The sequence below is a fragment of the Xenopus laevis genome, chromosome 9_10S (assembly GCF_017654675.1).
Source record: "Xenopus laevis strain J_2021 chromosome 9_10S, Xenopus_laevis_v10.1, whole genome shotgun sequence".
Lineage (NCBI taxonomy): Eukaryota > Metazoa > Chordata > Amphibia > Anura > Pipidae > Xenopus > Xenopus laevis.
Genome location: NC_054388.1, coordinates 27,657,823 through 27,673,995, shown reverse-complemented (window position 1 = coordinate 27,673,995; position 16,173 = coordinate 27,657,823). Strand labels below are relative to the sequence as shown.

The 16,173-nt window shown below is 39.1% G+C and overlaps 1 pseudogene; it reads left to right on the top strand.

Annotated features, from left to right (window-relative positions):
• The window catches only part of LOC108704137, a 34,329-nt pseudogene extending 24,589 nt beyond the window's left edge, over positions 1-9,740 (top strand).
• The last annotated feature ends 6,433 nt before the right edge of the window (positions 9,741-16,173 follow it).

Here is a 16,173-nt window from a genome sequence, read left to right as displayed (position 1 = left end):
TAGCCCTTCCTGGAGGTGCCAATATAACTTCTGTGTCTGCACAGAGGATGCAGGGTCACCCATACAAGGCTTAAAATATTAAAAAGCAATAGCAAAATGGGGCGAAGGCACACCTGCACCTTATCAGAGTGGCTAATTAGCTGGATGGAAACTCCAGCCAAAGCCCCAATAGCTCTCAGCTGAGGGACATAATTAGCTAATTAGCATGCAGACTTCCCAGTGCACTACACACAGTAGATAATGAAGAATCATACTCACCAGCTTCAGGCTGTTATAACTAGCCCATATGCATACCCACGGCCCTTTTGCAGAAGTTCTGTAGAGTTCTGTAAAGTCTCGCATAACTCAAAAGAAAAGGGGAGTCCAAAAAGCTCACCGGTAACTATGTGGGAAGCCCACACCTGTGTTTGTTCCCAAAAAAGCACTAGATTGAATCTTGTGCCTCGCTGGGCATATAGCAGGGGGGCTGTTTTAGCACAGGGCTAGGACCATGGGTATGCCCACACCTGCACTTCTTCCCAATAAGCAATAATTTACAGATTATGCGTCTTGAGGCATCAGGTAAATTCTTCTCCATTACGTGGGAATCATCCCTCTGTGTCCACACAGAGGTAAAAAAAAAAAAAAAAGCAAAAATAAATAAATAAATAAAAATACAGAAGAAAAAACAAAAGGCTCACAGGTAATAATGTGGGAAGCCCACAACTGTGTCTCTTCCCAAAAAGCACTAGATTGAATCTTGTGCCTTGCTGGGCATATAGCAGGGGGGCTATTTTAGCACAGGGCTAGGACCATGGATATGCCCACACCTGCATTTCTTCCCAATAAGCGATAATTTACAGATTATGCGTCTTGAGGCATCAGGTAAAATCTTCTCCATTACCTGGGAATCATCCCTCTGTGTCTACACAGAGGTAAAAAAGAAATAAATAAATAAAAAGAAAATGCAAAACAAAAAACAAAAACTGTGTTTGATTTCTCTCAAAATTCAACAAAAAATAAAAAGTGAGGAGGGAGATCCTAACCTCCCTGTCCAGTAGGACAAAAAATAACTGTGGTGAGGAGGAGGTCATGTGGTCTTATAGGTCATGATTCATTTTGATTGGCTATGTTATAGGTCCTACCTCCAGGTCTGGGAGGGGCAATGCCCCATGTGTACTGACATGGAGGGACGTAGAAGAAAAAGGTTTCAGCTAGAAAGAAGAAACTAAGGTGTAGTTTTTCATGAAAAACAAATACATAAAAGTTAGTTTTTAGTACAAAATTTGCAGGAAATTATCTCATAAAGGAGAATGCACCCAGTTTACATATCAGCCATTCCATGAATAGACATTAAGAAAATTTTTGGGCCTTTACAAGTGTCTACATAAATGCCTGCCAAACACAAATCAATAAATTACATCTAAATGCATTTCTTTATGAAAGTGAAAGTTGAACCAATATATCTCTGTTTTGATATATTGAATTTACATCAAAAACATAAAATGCATTGTTTTCATTTGCAGACCTGACAACCTATGACCCCAGCTATTCATAATAATGTAGAATCGGTAAGCTTATGCGTGTTGGAGTGCTTAGACCTTAAAAAAAATTGCCCTTAGGCCATTCCAGTAACACGCAAACATTCTGATAGGTCCCACCCTGTTATCACTTGATTTATTACTTTATTTTTCTCACTTGTTAACACAAAGGATTACTGACCTGCTTTGTAGTCTTCCTCAGTGCATTCAATTTTGATATCATACAAAGAAACCCTGACCAAATTAATCCCTGCAGGGCCACAACTGGCCCCTGAATATGGAGTTAGACATTGCTAAACCCAAAATCATCAGATTAACACGTGGTTGCTGGAGTATTATTTCATTTTTGTATCACCTGTCCCCTGGAAAAACTCCCAAGCTTCCCTGGAATGCTTTCAGAACCTTGTTCTGCCTTAGGTAGAGCCAAGAAGGTTCAGAGAAGTACAAGTTATGTCACTGCCATTTTTGTCTTGGGAGACCAGGTTATATCCAAACTGACTGAGTGACAATGAATATCAATCCATTTCCATTGAACTAGTTATAATGTCTTTTGTATGCTCCATCACCGCTCTCCTCTGTAGTAAATTGCTGGCCTACCTGTTTGCTATAAGAAGCACACATTCAACTAGTTTGACTTCTCTGTGCACCACAGTGCTAATGGGAAAAATAAACTAAGGCATAGACATTTAGCCATGACTGTATTGTCAACGTTGGTGAATGATATATCTATAAACTGAATTCTTTCTCTCATTCTCTCACTCTTCTTCTAGGTTAAACCTACGTGAACTTGGCCCTTTTGCTTCGCACATGAGGTGGTTTATATGGTTAATGGCTGCAGGTGGAACAATTTATGTATTTTTATACCATGAAAGGTAAGCTTATCTTTGTAAACTTATACAGCTAACTTTTTTAGGCTGCCCCATATCTATATGTAAGCACCAATTTTAACATAGCCACCATTGTATCATGGCCATTTTGTGACTTTTACCAGTCTCAACTTTTAGACCCCAAAATGCATTTTGCTAAACATATCAGACTGAGAAGAAGCAAACCAGCACTTATTAAGTGCACTGGCTGTTTGAGTCCCAGTAATGATCCTTGTCGTTACTTTTAACTAACCATATTTGCTGATAAAATAGGCAGTAATGCTTTAGCTGTCATACTGGTGGATCTGGTACAATGAAATTTTCTATTACCGCACACCTCCTTCCACTTATCTGCGTAGTGGTGCTGGTCTTCCGTTGACCCTGCCAGGTCTCCTTACTGCTTTGTAATTTTGAAAAACGGTCCGCACACACCAATGTTGCAGTCGGGGATTGTGCCCCTTTTATTAATGCCACCAACAATCAATATTCAATATTGATTGTTGGTGGCATTAATAAAAGGGGCACAATCCCCGACTGCAACATTGGTGTGTGCGGACCGTTTTTCAAAATTACAAAGCATACTGGTGGATCTGCCATTTTAGAAATGCCCAAAATTATGATTATGTGGCAGTTTCTTTACCCAAGATTTATTCAGAAATTATGTATTATGTATATATTATGATTTATTTCATCATAAGGTTCACTGCCTTCAAGGGGGAACACGATGACCAACTTTAAACATTACAGCAACCTATTTTTTCAGACCTAACCCAGATACCCTGATTTAAAGGGATGGCACATATGTCCCTGCATTGATTGGAAGGCTCTTTCACGAAAATTCCTACAGGGATGGTGTACGATTGAAGCCACCACCCATGTGTGCCTTTAAGTGCTTTACCTGTTACACAATGGATATATAAGTGCTATTTTTTGTACATTTTCTCTTATGTAAGCAAACCACTGTGAATGATTCAAATGTGACTCAGTATTTGTGTATGACAATAAGAGGTGCTGCTTTATTAAACTCAATGAAGAATGCCTCTGCTGAGGCCAACAGTATTCTGCCACCCTTGCTTGCTTACATTTTCCAATGCAGTTATTATTAACGTTATTAACATTCATTTATATAGCTCCAGCATATTTCGCAGCGCTGATATACACTACACCATCGTGAGTTACTTCATCAGTGGAAGATTTTTTGAGCAGATACAAGTTGTTTACTTAATATGAATTGTTAGGGCAGCATGGTCATGACACACGGAGGCCACATTTCCTTTGTGCTTTTCTGGTCATATTTTTAGTTTGACATGACTTTTTGCTGCATGAATATTCAACGTTTAGTGACCCAGCTCTCTGAGGTACATCTCCTGGCATATCCCTTGCAAGCGGATCTATTAGAGGTTTTGCCCCTGCCAGTTCAGCTTTGTTGTGAGAGTTCCGCATAAAGCTGGAGCACTGAAGTTTGGCTTTTTCTCTTCTACCATTTTTGCATGTCATGTATATACACATTAAGCTAGCATCCTACCATTGTTACGTGTACAATATGATTTATATAATATATTGGAAGTACAGGTGTACACAGCTACTCTCATTGCACGTCTGGCTTGGTACTATAGGTCTGCACAAGATGTATTTAAATTACTGAGCCAAAGACAGCTCTAAATGAACCAAAATGGCACAATACATTGGGGGTGTGAGGTGATCCTGTGGTTATTAACACTAAGCCATAAAGAATATATCTTATTCTTTTAGGTATAAGATTGTTGAGCTGCTCTTCTATATAGCAATGGGATTTTCTCCTGCTTTAGTAGTGACGTCAATGGTAAGAAATAACACATTTGTGTAAAATCACCTTCGTTTTGCCTTTGTTAGTTCAAGCAATAGCAGATATAAATCCATAAAATACAGAATGACAGTGTTACATGTGGATCACAGGGAGTCCTCTTGTTAAGGCTTTCAGATAAGAAGGAGCTCATTATACATAGGCTTCTTTGCGGACCGATCATTTGTTGTGATTGTGCCTGTATGGATAGGATATAAATGGGATTAGTACAACAAAATCCATATATATTTTCTAATAACAACAGGCACAAAGTATGTATAGTGTAATCAATATTTGTTGAGCCTATGCTCAACATGATTAAAATACATTTATTTGGTAGTTTCCCTGTGCTCTTAGAAAGCAATTTGAGCTGCCTGTGGGTTCATCCTGTAATTAAGGTAGAAAATTTTTGCAAATATCCCGTATTCACTCTTCTTTTAGGAAGAAAAGGATCAGGGCATATGCACTTGAACGGCAGTTTCTCTATATCAGAGTGTAAAGTGATCTGTTATTACCCTTGAGGTCACCGATTCTGCAATACACATTTATTCCTCAGCATTCTTACAATTTAAATACATCTTTACGCTCATGGTTATCATTTAATATATGTTCTTAGTTTCATTTGCACACATGCCTGACTACCACTGTGTTTAGGCACTAGTGTGCCAACCATAGAGAGATGATCCATGCTCAAACATCAATAGGCCATTTACTGAATACTAACCCACTGTTATAAATACACTGGGAGCTAGGTGCACCATAAAGTGGTCAATTGTTAGTATTATCCTTTCATTGATATGGTGCTTTGCAGAGATTATACATCAGCCCCATCAATCTCTGCCCCAATTTACACATCTGTATCATTGTACACACTATAGTGATTTAAATAATGTGTATCAGCCTAACTGTTTGTTGTGCTTCTTGCCCACAGAACAACACAGAAGGGTTACAGGAACTTGCGTGGGGAGGGCTGATCTACTGTCTAGGAGTGGTATTCTTCAAGAGTGATGGAATCATCCCGTTCGCTCATGCAATCTGGCACCTCTTTGTTGCCCTGGCAGCTGCAGTACATTACTATGCCATCTGGAAATACCTTTATAAAAGCCCATCTGCAGACCTCATCAGGCACTTATGACAGAACCTCTAACACTAATCAGTATTACTTGACGCGGAAGGAATCTATGGTCAGGCAAGGGAGGGGTCGAACAGTATATATAAAAACCAAATTCTTTACAAACAACTACTGTGAACTGTGTGTATCCAGGTATTCATTTTTCTATAGCAGTTTAAAAATGCCCATTCCATGACCAATGTCGCTGCTGGCCAGTCCATTCTAAGGCTTGTTGTGGTGCCGAGATCCAGTCGGCAGCTGTGAAAGTGAAATTCCCGGCAGACACCTTTAGCAGGAGACTGGGAGTATTTGAAATTGGCTTATCTAATGTTTACAATAGAGATTATTTTGTACTTGTAGTTTGACTGTATACTTTATAAAAAGAGGCAAAAGCATTTCTTAATGAAAAAAAAAATGAGGAACCAGTGTAATTCAGATATAACATGCCAATTCTAAAGTGGGTATTATATTTCTATAGGCACTTAAATACATGTATACATTCCAAAGCTACACCTGTTGGTAACAGTGGGACAGTTGCCATTTATCAATGTGAGGCTTCACTCTGGTCACAGATACTGGTGTTGCTTAGAGAGGACACATTTCTAATTCTTTTCCTCATAATGTATTGCATGGCATGCTTCAGGTCACTTGGGATAGTCTATTGTGGAGTAGATGTTTTCAGGCACATTCTTCTATGCAAACCATGCCTCTGTCCATAGTAAGTGGAAACCAATCAAGGCGGCTCATTGGAAGAAATATGCCATGTGCATATGAACTGAGTAGCCATTGGAACTGTGAGGTTTAGTGCAGACTGTGAATGATAGCAAATACACCAGTTCAATTCAACAGCAGACACTGCTTTATTGTAGATTGAAAATGGCCTATTAAATCAACAAGGAATTAAAGGAGATCTAAGAAATGGCATATATTTTATACTGAATTTACTGCAGCAACCTTAAGTTTCAGCATCTCTAGAACAGTAGTGATCTGGACCCTCAAAGTTGTACACAGTGGGTCACCATCTTCAATTTTGTTAGGGGTGTCAGTGACACTGCACATGCTCAGTCGGCTCTGGACAGCTATTGGAAAGCTAAGATCAAGGGTCCCTGCAAATAATCAATCAGAAAAAGATATTTGCCTGTCACAGAAGCTGATGTTACAGGGCTGTGCTGGTTTCAGAGCTGCCTTATATTTTATGCAGTACATTGTATGTTTGTCCCTAAACTAAAGTAACTGACAGCAGCACAGAACATCTTCCCTGCTAAAGGGCTGTGGCTGGTACAGAACCCCAAAACATAACATTTCAACCCTACTTCTTTGTTAAGCTTTACGTGTAGCACTTGAACTACAGATCAGGTTCACCCCTTCACGTCTGTGTCTTATGGGTAGAGCAAGACTGAGTGCCTAAACGGATACTAGTAGTGTTCTGCTGTGCTCGGATATTAAAGGTCACTCAGAACATCTACTGAACTCATCTGATTCCAAATTTCCTGAAATAAAGCTCTGCAAATTTAATGTAAAAGGGCAATGTTGGCAAGAAATTAGCATTTATTTTTAGCCACTGACCAACAGAAAGGCCTAAAGCATGACCAGTATTATCTGATCAGAGAAGCCTGCACATTTGGGGGAAATGTATGTAACTAAAATTTTGTTAGAACTGCGTGTTATTTATTAACTTGTTTATATGTGGTGCTGGAGTTTGTGTAAAGGAGTATTTGGTATTAATTTTCTCCAGCCGGCAATTTAGCTAAAACAAGAAAAATGGGAAGGGAAACTGAGAATGTGTATCTGTGTGGAGTTCTGTGTTCACTGTAATCATTTCACACTTTTCCTGCCTGCCCCATACATCCCGCTGGCTGGATACTAAACTCCAGGTAAGTTTGTGGTTCCGTGGGGGTTGATATTAATCATGAAGTTGATCGGTCAGTATCTACCACCCATGAAACAGCCTAAACAAATACAGCTGGCTGATGGGATTGCTAGATAAACAGGAAGCAAGTTCTCTATCCCTGCTTTAGCCATTGCTCATCTCTAGCTTTTCTTCTAATAGGCTCAGCATCCTGCTTGTCTGGAGGACACAAGGAAAACCATTATAAGAACAACTTGTTTACTTAACCCACAAACCATCTGGCATAAAAATAAGATATATTGTTCAGTATTTTAATGGGAAATAGTTTTGAAGTTGTATTTAACCTGTTGGAACTACCAGATTCCTTGCCCAATTTGATTTTGTTGTTCAACCATATGTTAGCAAACCAAGCAATATGGTGCCACCCAAAGACAAGAAGAGCTGAAATAGAGCATGAGATTATCTAGTACACTGTATATGCATTTCTTTATTCTTATGCAGAACCATGACAGCATTGTGTATTTTCCAGTTACTGTATTCCTGTAAAAGAAAAACATAAAACAAACAAAACAAAACAAACATAAACATTGTCTATTTTCAGGTTATTCTCAGAGGTCCTTAGTATGTGTAGCCATAGTTTGAGACACACACACCAGTGCCTTTATAAAGATAATTATGAAAATAAGAGTTAGGCTTATTTTTGAAACCATTTAAGACTTTTGACACCTATTGCTGGACAGCCTTGGTTTAACAGATCAAGTAGTAGAGAAGGAAAAGAGGTTATACCTATCAATAAATATATGTAAGAGTTTTATTTTAGAGAGTTTCAAGAGTTTTGAATGTCGCCAATAGGGATGGACTGAATCCACTATTTTAGGGTTTGGCCAAATCTTTTGTGAAAGATCCGGCCGAGAAACCAAATTTGAACCCTTATTTGCAAGGGTAAGGAAGGTGTAAAGACAACTACACACAGTTAAAAAAAAAATAAAGCTGGTATACAAAATTTTATAAAAAAAACCCAAAGTGCACCATAACTTTTAAATACAGAATGTGTTCCAATGGTGTTTTTACAAACAGTTTTGCACTTTTATGGCTTAAAATAACTTTGCCTATATATATATATATATATATATATATATATATATATATATATATATATATATAGAATGCTCCCAAATCTCCTCTTTTTTCATATTTTGTACTAAACTATTAATAACATACAGTAAAATCAAGAATATGGCACCAAAGATGGCAGCACTTTATAGCAATTGTGACTTTTTAGCCAAGATATAACAGGGGAGAAGGTCATTATTGCAATATTCATTAATGGTGTTTTATGTGCATTCTCTTCATCGACATCTCCCAATATATTGTTTTCATGGTGCTGTGATGCTGTATGAAAGGGTTACATACTGTGAAATGGTTTACAAAAATGTTTCCAGCTCTCCGTTTTGGTCATGCAGACTGTGATTTATTTAGGAATTTCAAATGTTCTTTCTTTATGGATTTCATGCTCTGTGATATAAATAGATCCCAATTTTTTTTTACTTGCTAAAAAGATTTTCCAGTTAAATTGTATGTGCTGTAAGCAGCACAAGATGCTTGTGAATTTGTATCAAATGTTTCAGGGGAAAAAAGGCTTAAACACTGATTCTGACTTTCGGTAGAGTCCGCATTTTATAGCCATGTAGTTTATTTATACTTAAGGGTTAATATTCATTCTCTACCTCCTATATAGCTGTAGATTCCACATGCATGGCCAACCATAAGAAAATATCCAGACAACTCACCATAACGCACATTTGTCCAACTTGTACCCAGCCTTCCGCCTCTCTGACATCACTGAAGTGGGTGGGACAGGTCCAAATAGCACTGAAAGTGGGTAAAAGTGCATTCTTATATCAGTAGGGGGTGGTCAAATGCAAAAGTTTGGGTCTCCACTCTCAAAAAAAAAGTGATTTGTGAGCCCAAACCCATGCGCAGGTGGTCCAATTAAATTATGTAAACTCCAGGCCTGCAGGTTATATAGAGTGTGTGTGCTACAATAGACGGACATGGAAAAGAGAGAGGGTTGCTTCTTGCCTCTGCTAAGCAATATAGCGTCTCCCAAGAAAACAGAGCAAAGTAATATATATATATATATATATATATATCTTCTAAGGGTACATTAATGTGAGATAACCCTTCCTTAACATAGAGATTGAAAGAGAATTACCTCTTTAAAGTCTTACTATGTTATCTCCCCAGATATTTCCCATGTCCACTGACCATTCTATATATATGTTACCAGCGCTTGTTATGGAAGCAGCCTGTAAGAATGCCCGGTGCCTCTATTTTCTATACTTCTCTCAAACTTCATTTCATACAAGTTCATGTACTGTTTAACAATATGGTGTAAACGTGTGTAGCTGCTCACTATATGTTGTTAAGATTGTAACATTTCTAGATTGTCCTTTGCCCCCTGAAAGTATTAACTGTAATTGTGTATGAATCTTTTTGCATTTGTTACTGTATACATTTGTATTTGTCACCCTTATACATTTGAGTGTAAAAATAAAGTATATGTTTAAAATATTGCATTTTCGTGGTTTATGCATTCTTGTTTATTGATAAAAAAGAAGAAGAATAGAAGAAGCAGAAAAGCTCCTTATGCAGTTTCCTTTACTCACGTTCCAGATCTGGTGCCAGCCTATAGGAAGCAATTAGTATTTCACTGCTTCTTAAGGGAGTTTTCATTAAAATAATATTTGTGGGTATTTTTGCAATTTGTCTGCTAAAAATCATTGAAGCATTAAATAAACCATGTAGGGTTGTTTTGCATTTAACAAGGATTAATTACTAATGATCTTAGTTGGTATTAAGGTACTGTTTTTAAAGTTTTAATTATTTGATTAAAATTGAGTCTCTATTAATTCAGAGCAATCTGGATAAGGGGTTTCTGGATACATTTTCTCATACATGTACTGGTGTTACCAGGCTTGGCCGGGGCAGTTTCACATGCTTCTTCCATAGCTAAAATACACCTGCAGAGAATAATCCATATGCCATTGGCATCAATGTGCAGCTATATATTAAAAATCTATCAAAAGATAACCCATAGGTGCTTCAATCTGCATTTGTAACCATGGGACCGGAACCCAATCCTGAATGCATAAAACCCCCGAAAAACACAGGTCTTGATATATTATTAATCCATAGGGCACAATAAAATCAGTCAACACTATGCTGTGCAATGAGCACAAGATTTAAAGATATTCCACTGGTAAGCACCCAAAGATTGGTGACCGCAAACAGTGTTTATTTAGTTAGCAGGTCTGTACAAATGCATATGAAAACTTATGAATAAAGCCAAGTATTTTTCTTCCATTCCTGTAAACGTTCTAAATTTGAATCAGTGGAGGTTGTCAGCAACCCATTTAATCTCTAATACAATGGATAACATTTCAGGTACAAAGGAATACACAATTGAAAAAAGGAGATTCATTTTCTTATTGACCTGTTACTTATGCTCTCTGAAAAAAAATCAGCTCTTTCTAATTCTCTCCTGCAATCTCCACACCATTGCTCAATTTCATACTAAATCCTGCTGTAAAGATATCTCATACTAACAGGGAGCACAGCAGAATAAAATACTGGCACCGGTGTCACATGATCAGAGCAGGATGATGAATTGACAGGGTGGGGTTACGAGAAGGTACATCTCTTGCTGTCACTGTAAGATGACTGGGGAAGTCCCTAATCCATATAAAATATGGTGGAAACAAAAATAGACAATTAATGTTAGATATCAATTACTCTGCCAACTAACTAAAAACTACAAAGAACTGACTGTGCCCTGTCTGTAAGATAAGGCCAACACATCAAACCTTAAAAAAGGTGCACTGCAGACTATGTAGTTTTTGTGCAAATCATCCCTGGAAAAGGCACAAAATGAATCACCCACGAAGTGCTCACTCACCTAGTAGAGTGAGTGTAGACTTACAGAAGTGGTTGCTTTCATTAAGGCTTATACACTTATATGGTGGAATCTATCCACTAAGCTATGGATCTTATAGATGCATGTACACCTATCTAAATATGACCAAAAATAAAAAATAGGATCTCATGAACTTAGATCTGCAGTGCTCTTACTGCATCTAACTTGTAGACAAGGATTCTTATGGATTAGGGCACAGTGAGGGGATGTTATTGTTACTGCCCGTGGTTGATGAGTAGGTATAGTGTCCAGGACTTGTCTAGGTGGAAGGTTGTCTAAAAACATTATCATTGGTGTATGCTACAAACAACCTCAGATAAGTGAGGAAAATGAAGCCCGGCTACTTTTACAAATAGGAGCGGCTTCACAACTACAGTAGGTCAAGTTGTTAATATTATGGGTGACTTCAATTATCCAAACATTGACTGGGGTAATAGGGTTGCCAAGTCAGAGAAAGCTTGCAGGTTTGTTAATATGTTGAATGACAATCCTTCAAGAACCTACTAGGAATAATTCACTTTTGGTCCTTGTAATAACTAATAATACCGAACTCATCTCTAGCATTTACCTGGGTGAACATTTAGGGAATAGTGATCATAACATGGTCTCCTTTGAGATTATGTTGCAGAGGCAACTCTATAAGGGATTTACTAATACACAATTTTAGACGTGCAAACTTTGCCAGTTTAAGGGCATCTCTGCAACATATTAAGTTGGAAATGCTTTTCACAGGGTTAAACACAGGACAAAAATGGTATGGCTTTAAAATGCTGCTTAATAAATATACGTCAGTACATTCCCCTTGTAAGCAATGAACGTTGTGACAAAACAAAACCTTTATGATGCGATAGAAGTGTTGGTGTTGAGGTGGGTACCAAAAGACATGCTATTAAGGCTTTCATAGTAACATAGTAACATAGTAAGTTAGGTTGAAAAAAGACATGTCCATCAAGATCAACCTTTTAACTTTTTTTTAACCTGCCTAACAGCAAGTTGATCAAGAGGAAGGCAAAAGAAACCCCAACTGAAGCCTCCCCAATTTGCCTCAGAGGGGGAAAAAATTCCTTCCTGAATAGTCCCTGGATCAACCTGTACTATGAGTGCTCTATGAATTTTCTGTACCTTCTCTAATACAATAATGTCCTGTTTGAGAGATGGAGACCAAAACTGTACAGCATATTCTAGATGGGGCCTTACCAGTGCTCTATGAAGTGGAAGAATGAATGCTTCTTGACGTGAATCAATGCCCCTTTTAATACAGCTCAATACTTTATTTGCCTTTGATGTTGCTCACTGGCATTGCTTGCTACAGCCAAGTTTATCATATTTGCCTAGTGCAGTCCCATTAAGGGTACAAGTGGCTTGGATATTTTTACATCCCAGGTGCATGACTTTACATTTATCAACATTGAATCTCATTTGCCACTTAGCTGCCCAGATTGCCAGTTTGTCAAGATCCTGTTGCAAGGATGCCACAACGATGGATGGAATTAATTGGGCTGGATAGTTTTGTGTCATCTGCAAACACTGATACATTTTTTACAATACCCTCCCCTAAGTCATTAATGAACAAGTTACATAAAAGTGGACCCAATACCGAGCCCTGAGGGACCCACTAAGATCCTTACTCCAAGTAGGGAATGTACCATTAACAACCACTCTCTGTATCCGATCCTGTAAACAGTTTCCTATCCATGTGCAAATGACTTCATTAAGCACAACAGACCTTAGTTTAGAAAGCAGTCGTTTGTGGGGCACTTACAGGCTTTTCAAGTTAGCGGGGACAGCTGAAACATTTATCAGGTACAGAGGCCAATAAATTATGCAAATAAGCTCAAATTGAGAGCAAAGAGTAAAAAGATTAAATTTTTTTTAAAAGATGGAGCAGGAAGTGGTGGGACCCTTAATATCAGAGGGGAGTCAGCTGGTTGATGAGAACAGAGAAAAAATATTTTTAAATAAAAATAATCGAAAAAGCTTAATGGGCCCATAATCACTGTGGGTCCCTAGGCTATAACCTATTCCTATTCATTAATCCTCCCCTGTTTCCATCTGCCTATTTCTGTGGGCAATGAAAACTATCAAAATTAAAAGCAATAAGATTCTGAACTATTTTTTTCATCTGTCTACACAAATCAGGTACCAGCTAATGAAGGTTTCCTTCTTAAAAGTCACAATTCTGGTAATACAAGAAATAAATCATGGTTCACGCAAAAGGAAATTCAAAAGAGACTAGAACATATTAACATAAACAAAGATCTGGGACTGAATGGTATTCATTCCAGGGTGCTAAGCGAGCTTAGCTGTGTTATTGCCAAACCACTTTACTTAATATTTCAGGATTCATTAAGGTCTAGCATGGTGCAGAGAGTCTGGCGAATTACTTATGTGGTGCCGCTATTCAAAAAGGGATCCCATTCTCAGCCTCAGATCTATAGGCCAGTTAAGATGGCCATAGATGCAAAGATCCGATCGTACGAATCATCGTACGATCGGACTTTCCCATCTCCCGACCCGCCACTTACTGCTCCTAGCTTTCTGCATCTCACCATCCAACTCTGCTGCAAATCTTTGTATTACCATTGCCGATTATTCAATTGTGGGGTATGTCTAATTCCTGCTAATTGAACTTACTGCTCCTAGCTTTCTGCATCTCACCATCCAACTCTGCTGCAAATCTTTGTATTACCATTGCCAATTATTCAATTGTGGGGTAGGTGTTAAAATGCATCAGTTAACATTTATCAAGCAATTTGTTGCTTGCTTTAGTGAATAGTTTGGTATGTCCATTTTATTGCTATTGATGTCTGTTAGATGACCAGACTCAGAGATTCTTCTGTCTTTAACTTGTCTTAATTAATCAATTGCTGGCCCTCACCCATGTGACCCTCTTGCTGTATATCAGGACATTCATTCTAGGGGAAGCATAGCAGGGGTGAGCATGGCAGGAGAGCCATGGCAGATTTAGCAACTTAAGTCCATCAAGTTAAAGTACAGAAGTTTAAGTACAACATATAGAGTTAGACAGATTTGAACAGCAGTTGGATCAGAGTTGGACTGGAATCTCCAAGCAAACACTGGACATCACTGCTCAACAATTCTTCTATCAACAAGATAAGCCGGATTATACTGTCTAACTATGTTTAATTTGATTGCCTTCTTTTTCTCTCTCTCCTCTATACTTCTGCATATATCCTCTGCACTCCAACATCCATCAAACTATCCTGAAATTGAAATCTCCTCTTCACTGCTCCCATCACCCTCTCTCAATCTAAGCACACTATCTTGTATTGTTAAATCTATTATCCCCTCTCATCCCATCAAACAATACACTGCTCGCACTGTCAAATCTAGGTCACACCTTGTCTCACTCTCATTATTACTGTTACTTGCAGCTGGGGACGTCTCCCCAAACCCTGGTCCAACTCACTCATTTGTACCCTCACTTATTCCTACTCTCAGGCATTCAACAAGGTCTTTTCCAGTCTCTCAGACTTTACGTACTTACGTAATATTGCAAACCTAATTCACATAAAGCCAACACCCTCCCTGCCTTTCTCATGTGCCCTCTGGAATGCACGGTCAATCTGCAATAAACTAACAGCAGTCCATGACCTCTTTATAGCTAAATCCCTTCACCTTCTTGCAATCACTGAAACATGGCTCTCCCCCTCAGACACTGCTTCACCTGCTGCCCTCTGCTATGGAGGCTTCTCACTTACTCACACTCCTAGACCGGATGGCCGTCATGGTGGTGGGGTGGGATTTCTTCTCTCTCCCAAATGCAGGTTTCAAAATGCAACTACACCGTCTTCTTTCTCCTTCACTTCTTTTGAAGTCCACAGCATACGTTTGTTTTCTCCAATCTCTCTGCGTGTTGCTGTCATATATCGCCCCCCAGGTCCCTACTCCACCTTCTTGGATCACTTTGCTGCCTGGCTTCCATACTTTCTCTCCAGTGAGACACCTGCTCTCATTTTAGGGGACTTCAACATCCCCATTGACAACTCTGCTTCTGCTGCCACCTCTAAACTTCTCTCTCTAACAGCTTCATTTGGTCTCTCTCAGTGGACCGACTCACCTACCCACATCGAGGGTCATACTCTTGACCTTATATTCTGCCACTCATGCTGCCCATCCAACTTAATAAACTCTCCCTACCCTCTGTCTGACCATCATCTACTCTCCTTTCAGATACTGCTTTCACCTGCACCTTCACAACCATCTCTCTCTACCCATACGTACAGAAACCTTAATGCCTTTGAACCACAACAATTATCAACAGTATCAGCACAATCCATATCTCATATTAATACTCTCTCCTGTCCCAATATGGCAGCTTCTCTCTACAACGATGCTCTTTCAACAGCACTTGACTCCCTTGCACCTTCTACCACCCGTCACAGCCGGCCAGCTAAACCCCAACCCTGGCACACTAGTGTAACACGGTACCTCAGAAGATGTAGTAGATCAGCTGAGCGACGGTGGAGAAAGTCACGAACTGATCCTGATTTCATCCACTTCAAATTCATGCTCTCCTGCTATAACCGAGCTCTATCATTAGCCAAAGAACAATACTTCTCTTATCTAATATCTACTATGTCCTCCAAACCACAGCAGCTGTTTGCCACATTTAACTCACTCCTATGCCCCCCTCCACCTCCTCCACCTATTAATGTTACTGCCCAAGACCTTGCTCATTTCTTTAATGAAAAAATCGATCTCATTAGGCTGAGCATACCGTCCGACAACAATCTCAGATCAACGTGCAGTCCACTCACATCTACTTTGCACTCCTTCACCCCTGCAACTCTAGATGAAGTCAGCAAACTTCTAGCCTGCTCAAAACCCACCACCTGCTCCCTTGACCCCATACCCTCTCGCCTTCTCCACCCAATCTCTGATACACTCTCTCCTGCACTTACCCACCTATTCAATCTTTCACTCTCTACTGGTACCTTTCCATCATTATACAAACAAGCACTAATCACTCCTATCCTCAAAAAACCTTCCCTTGATCCCAGCTCTC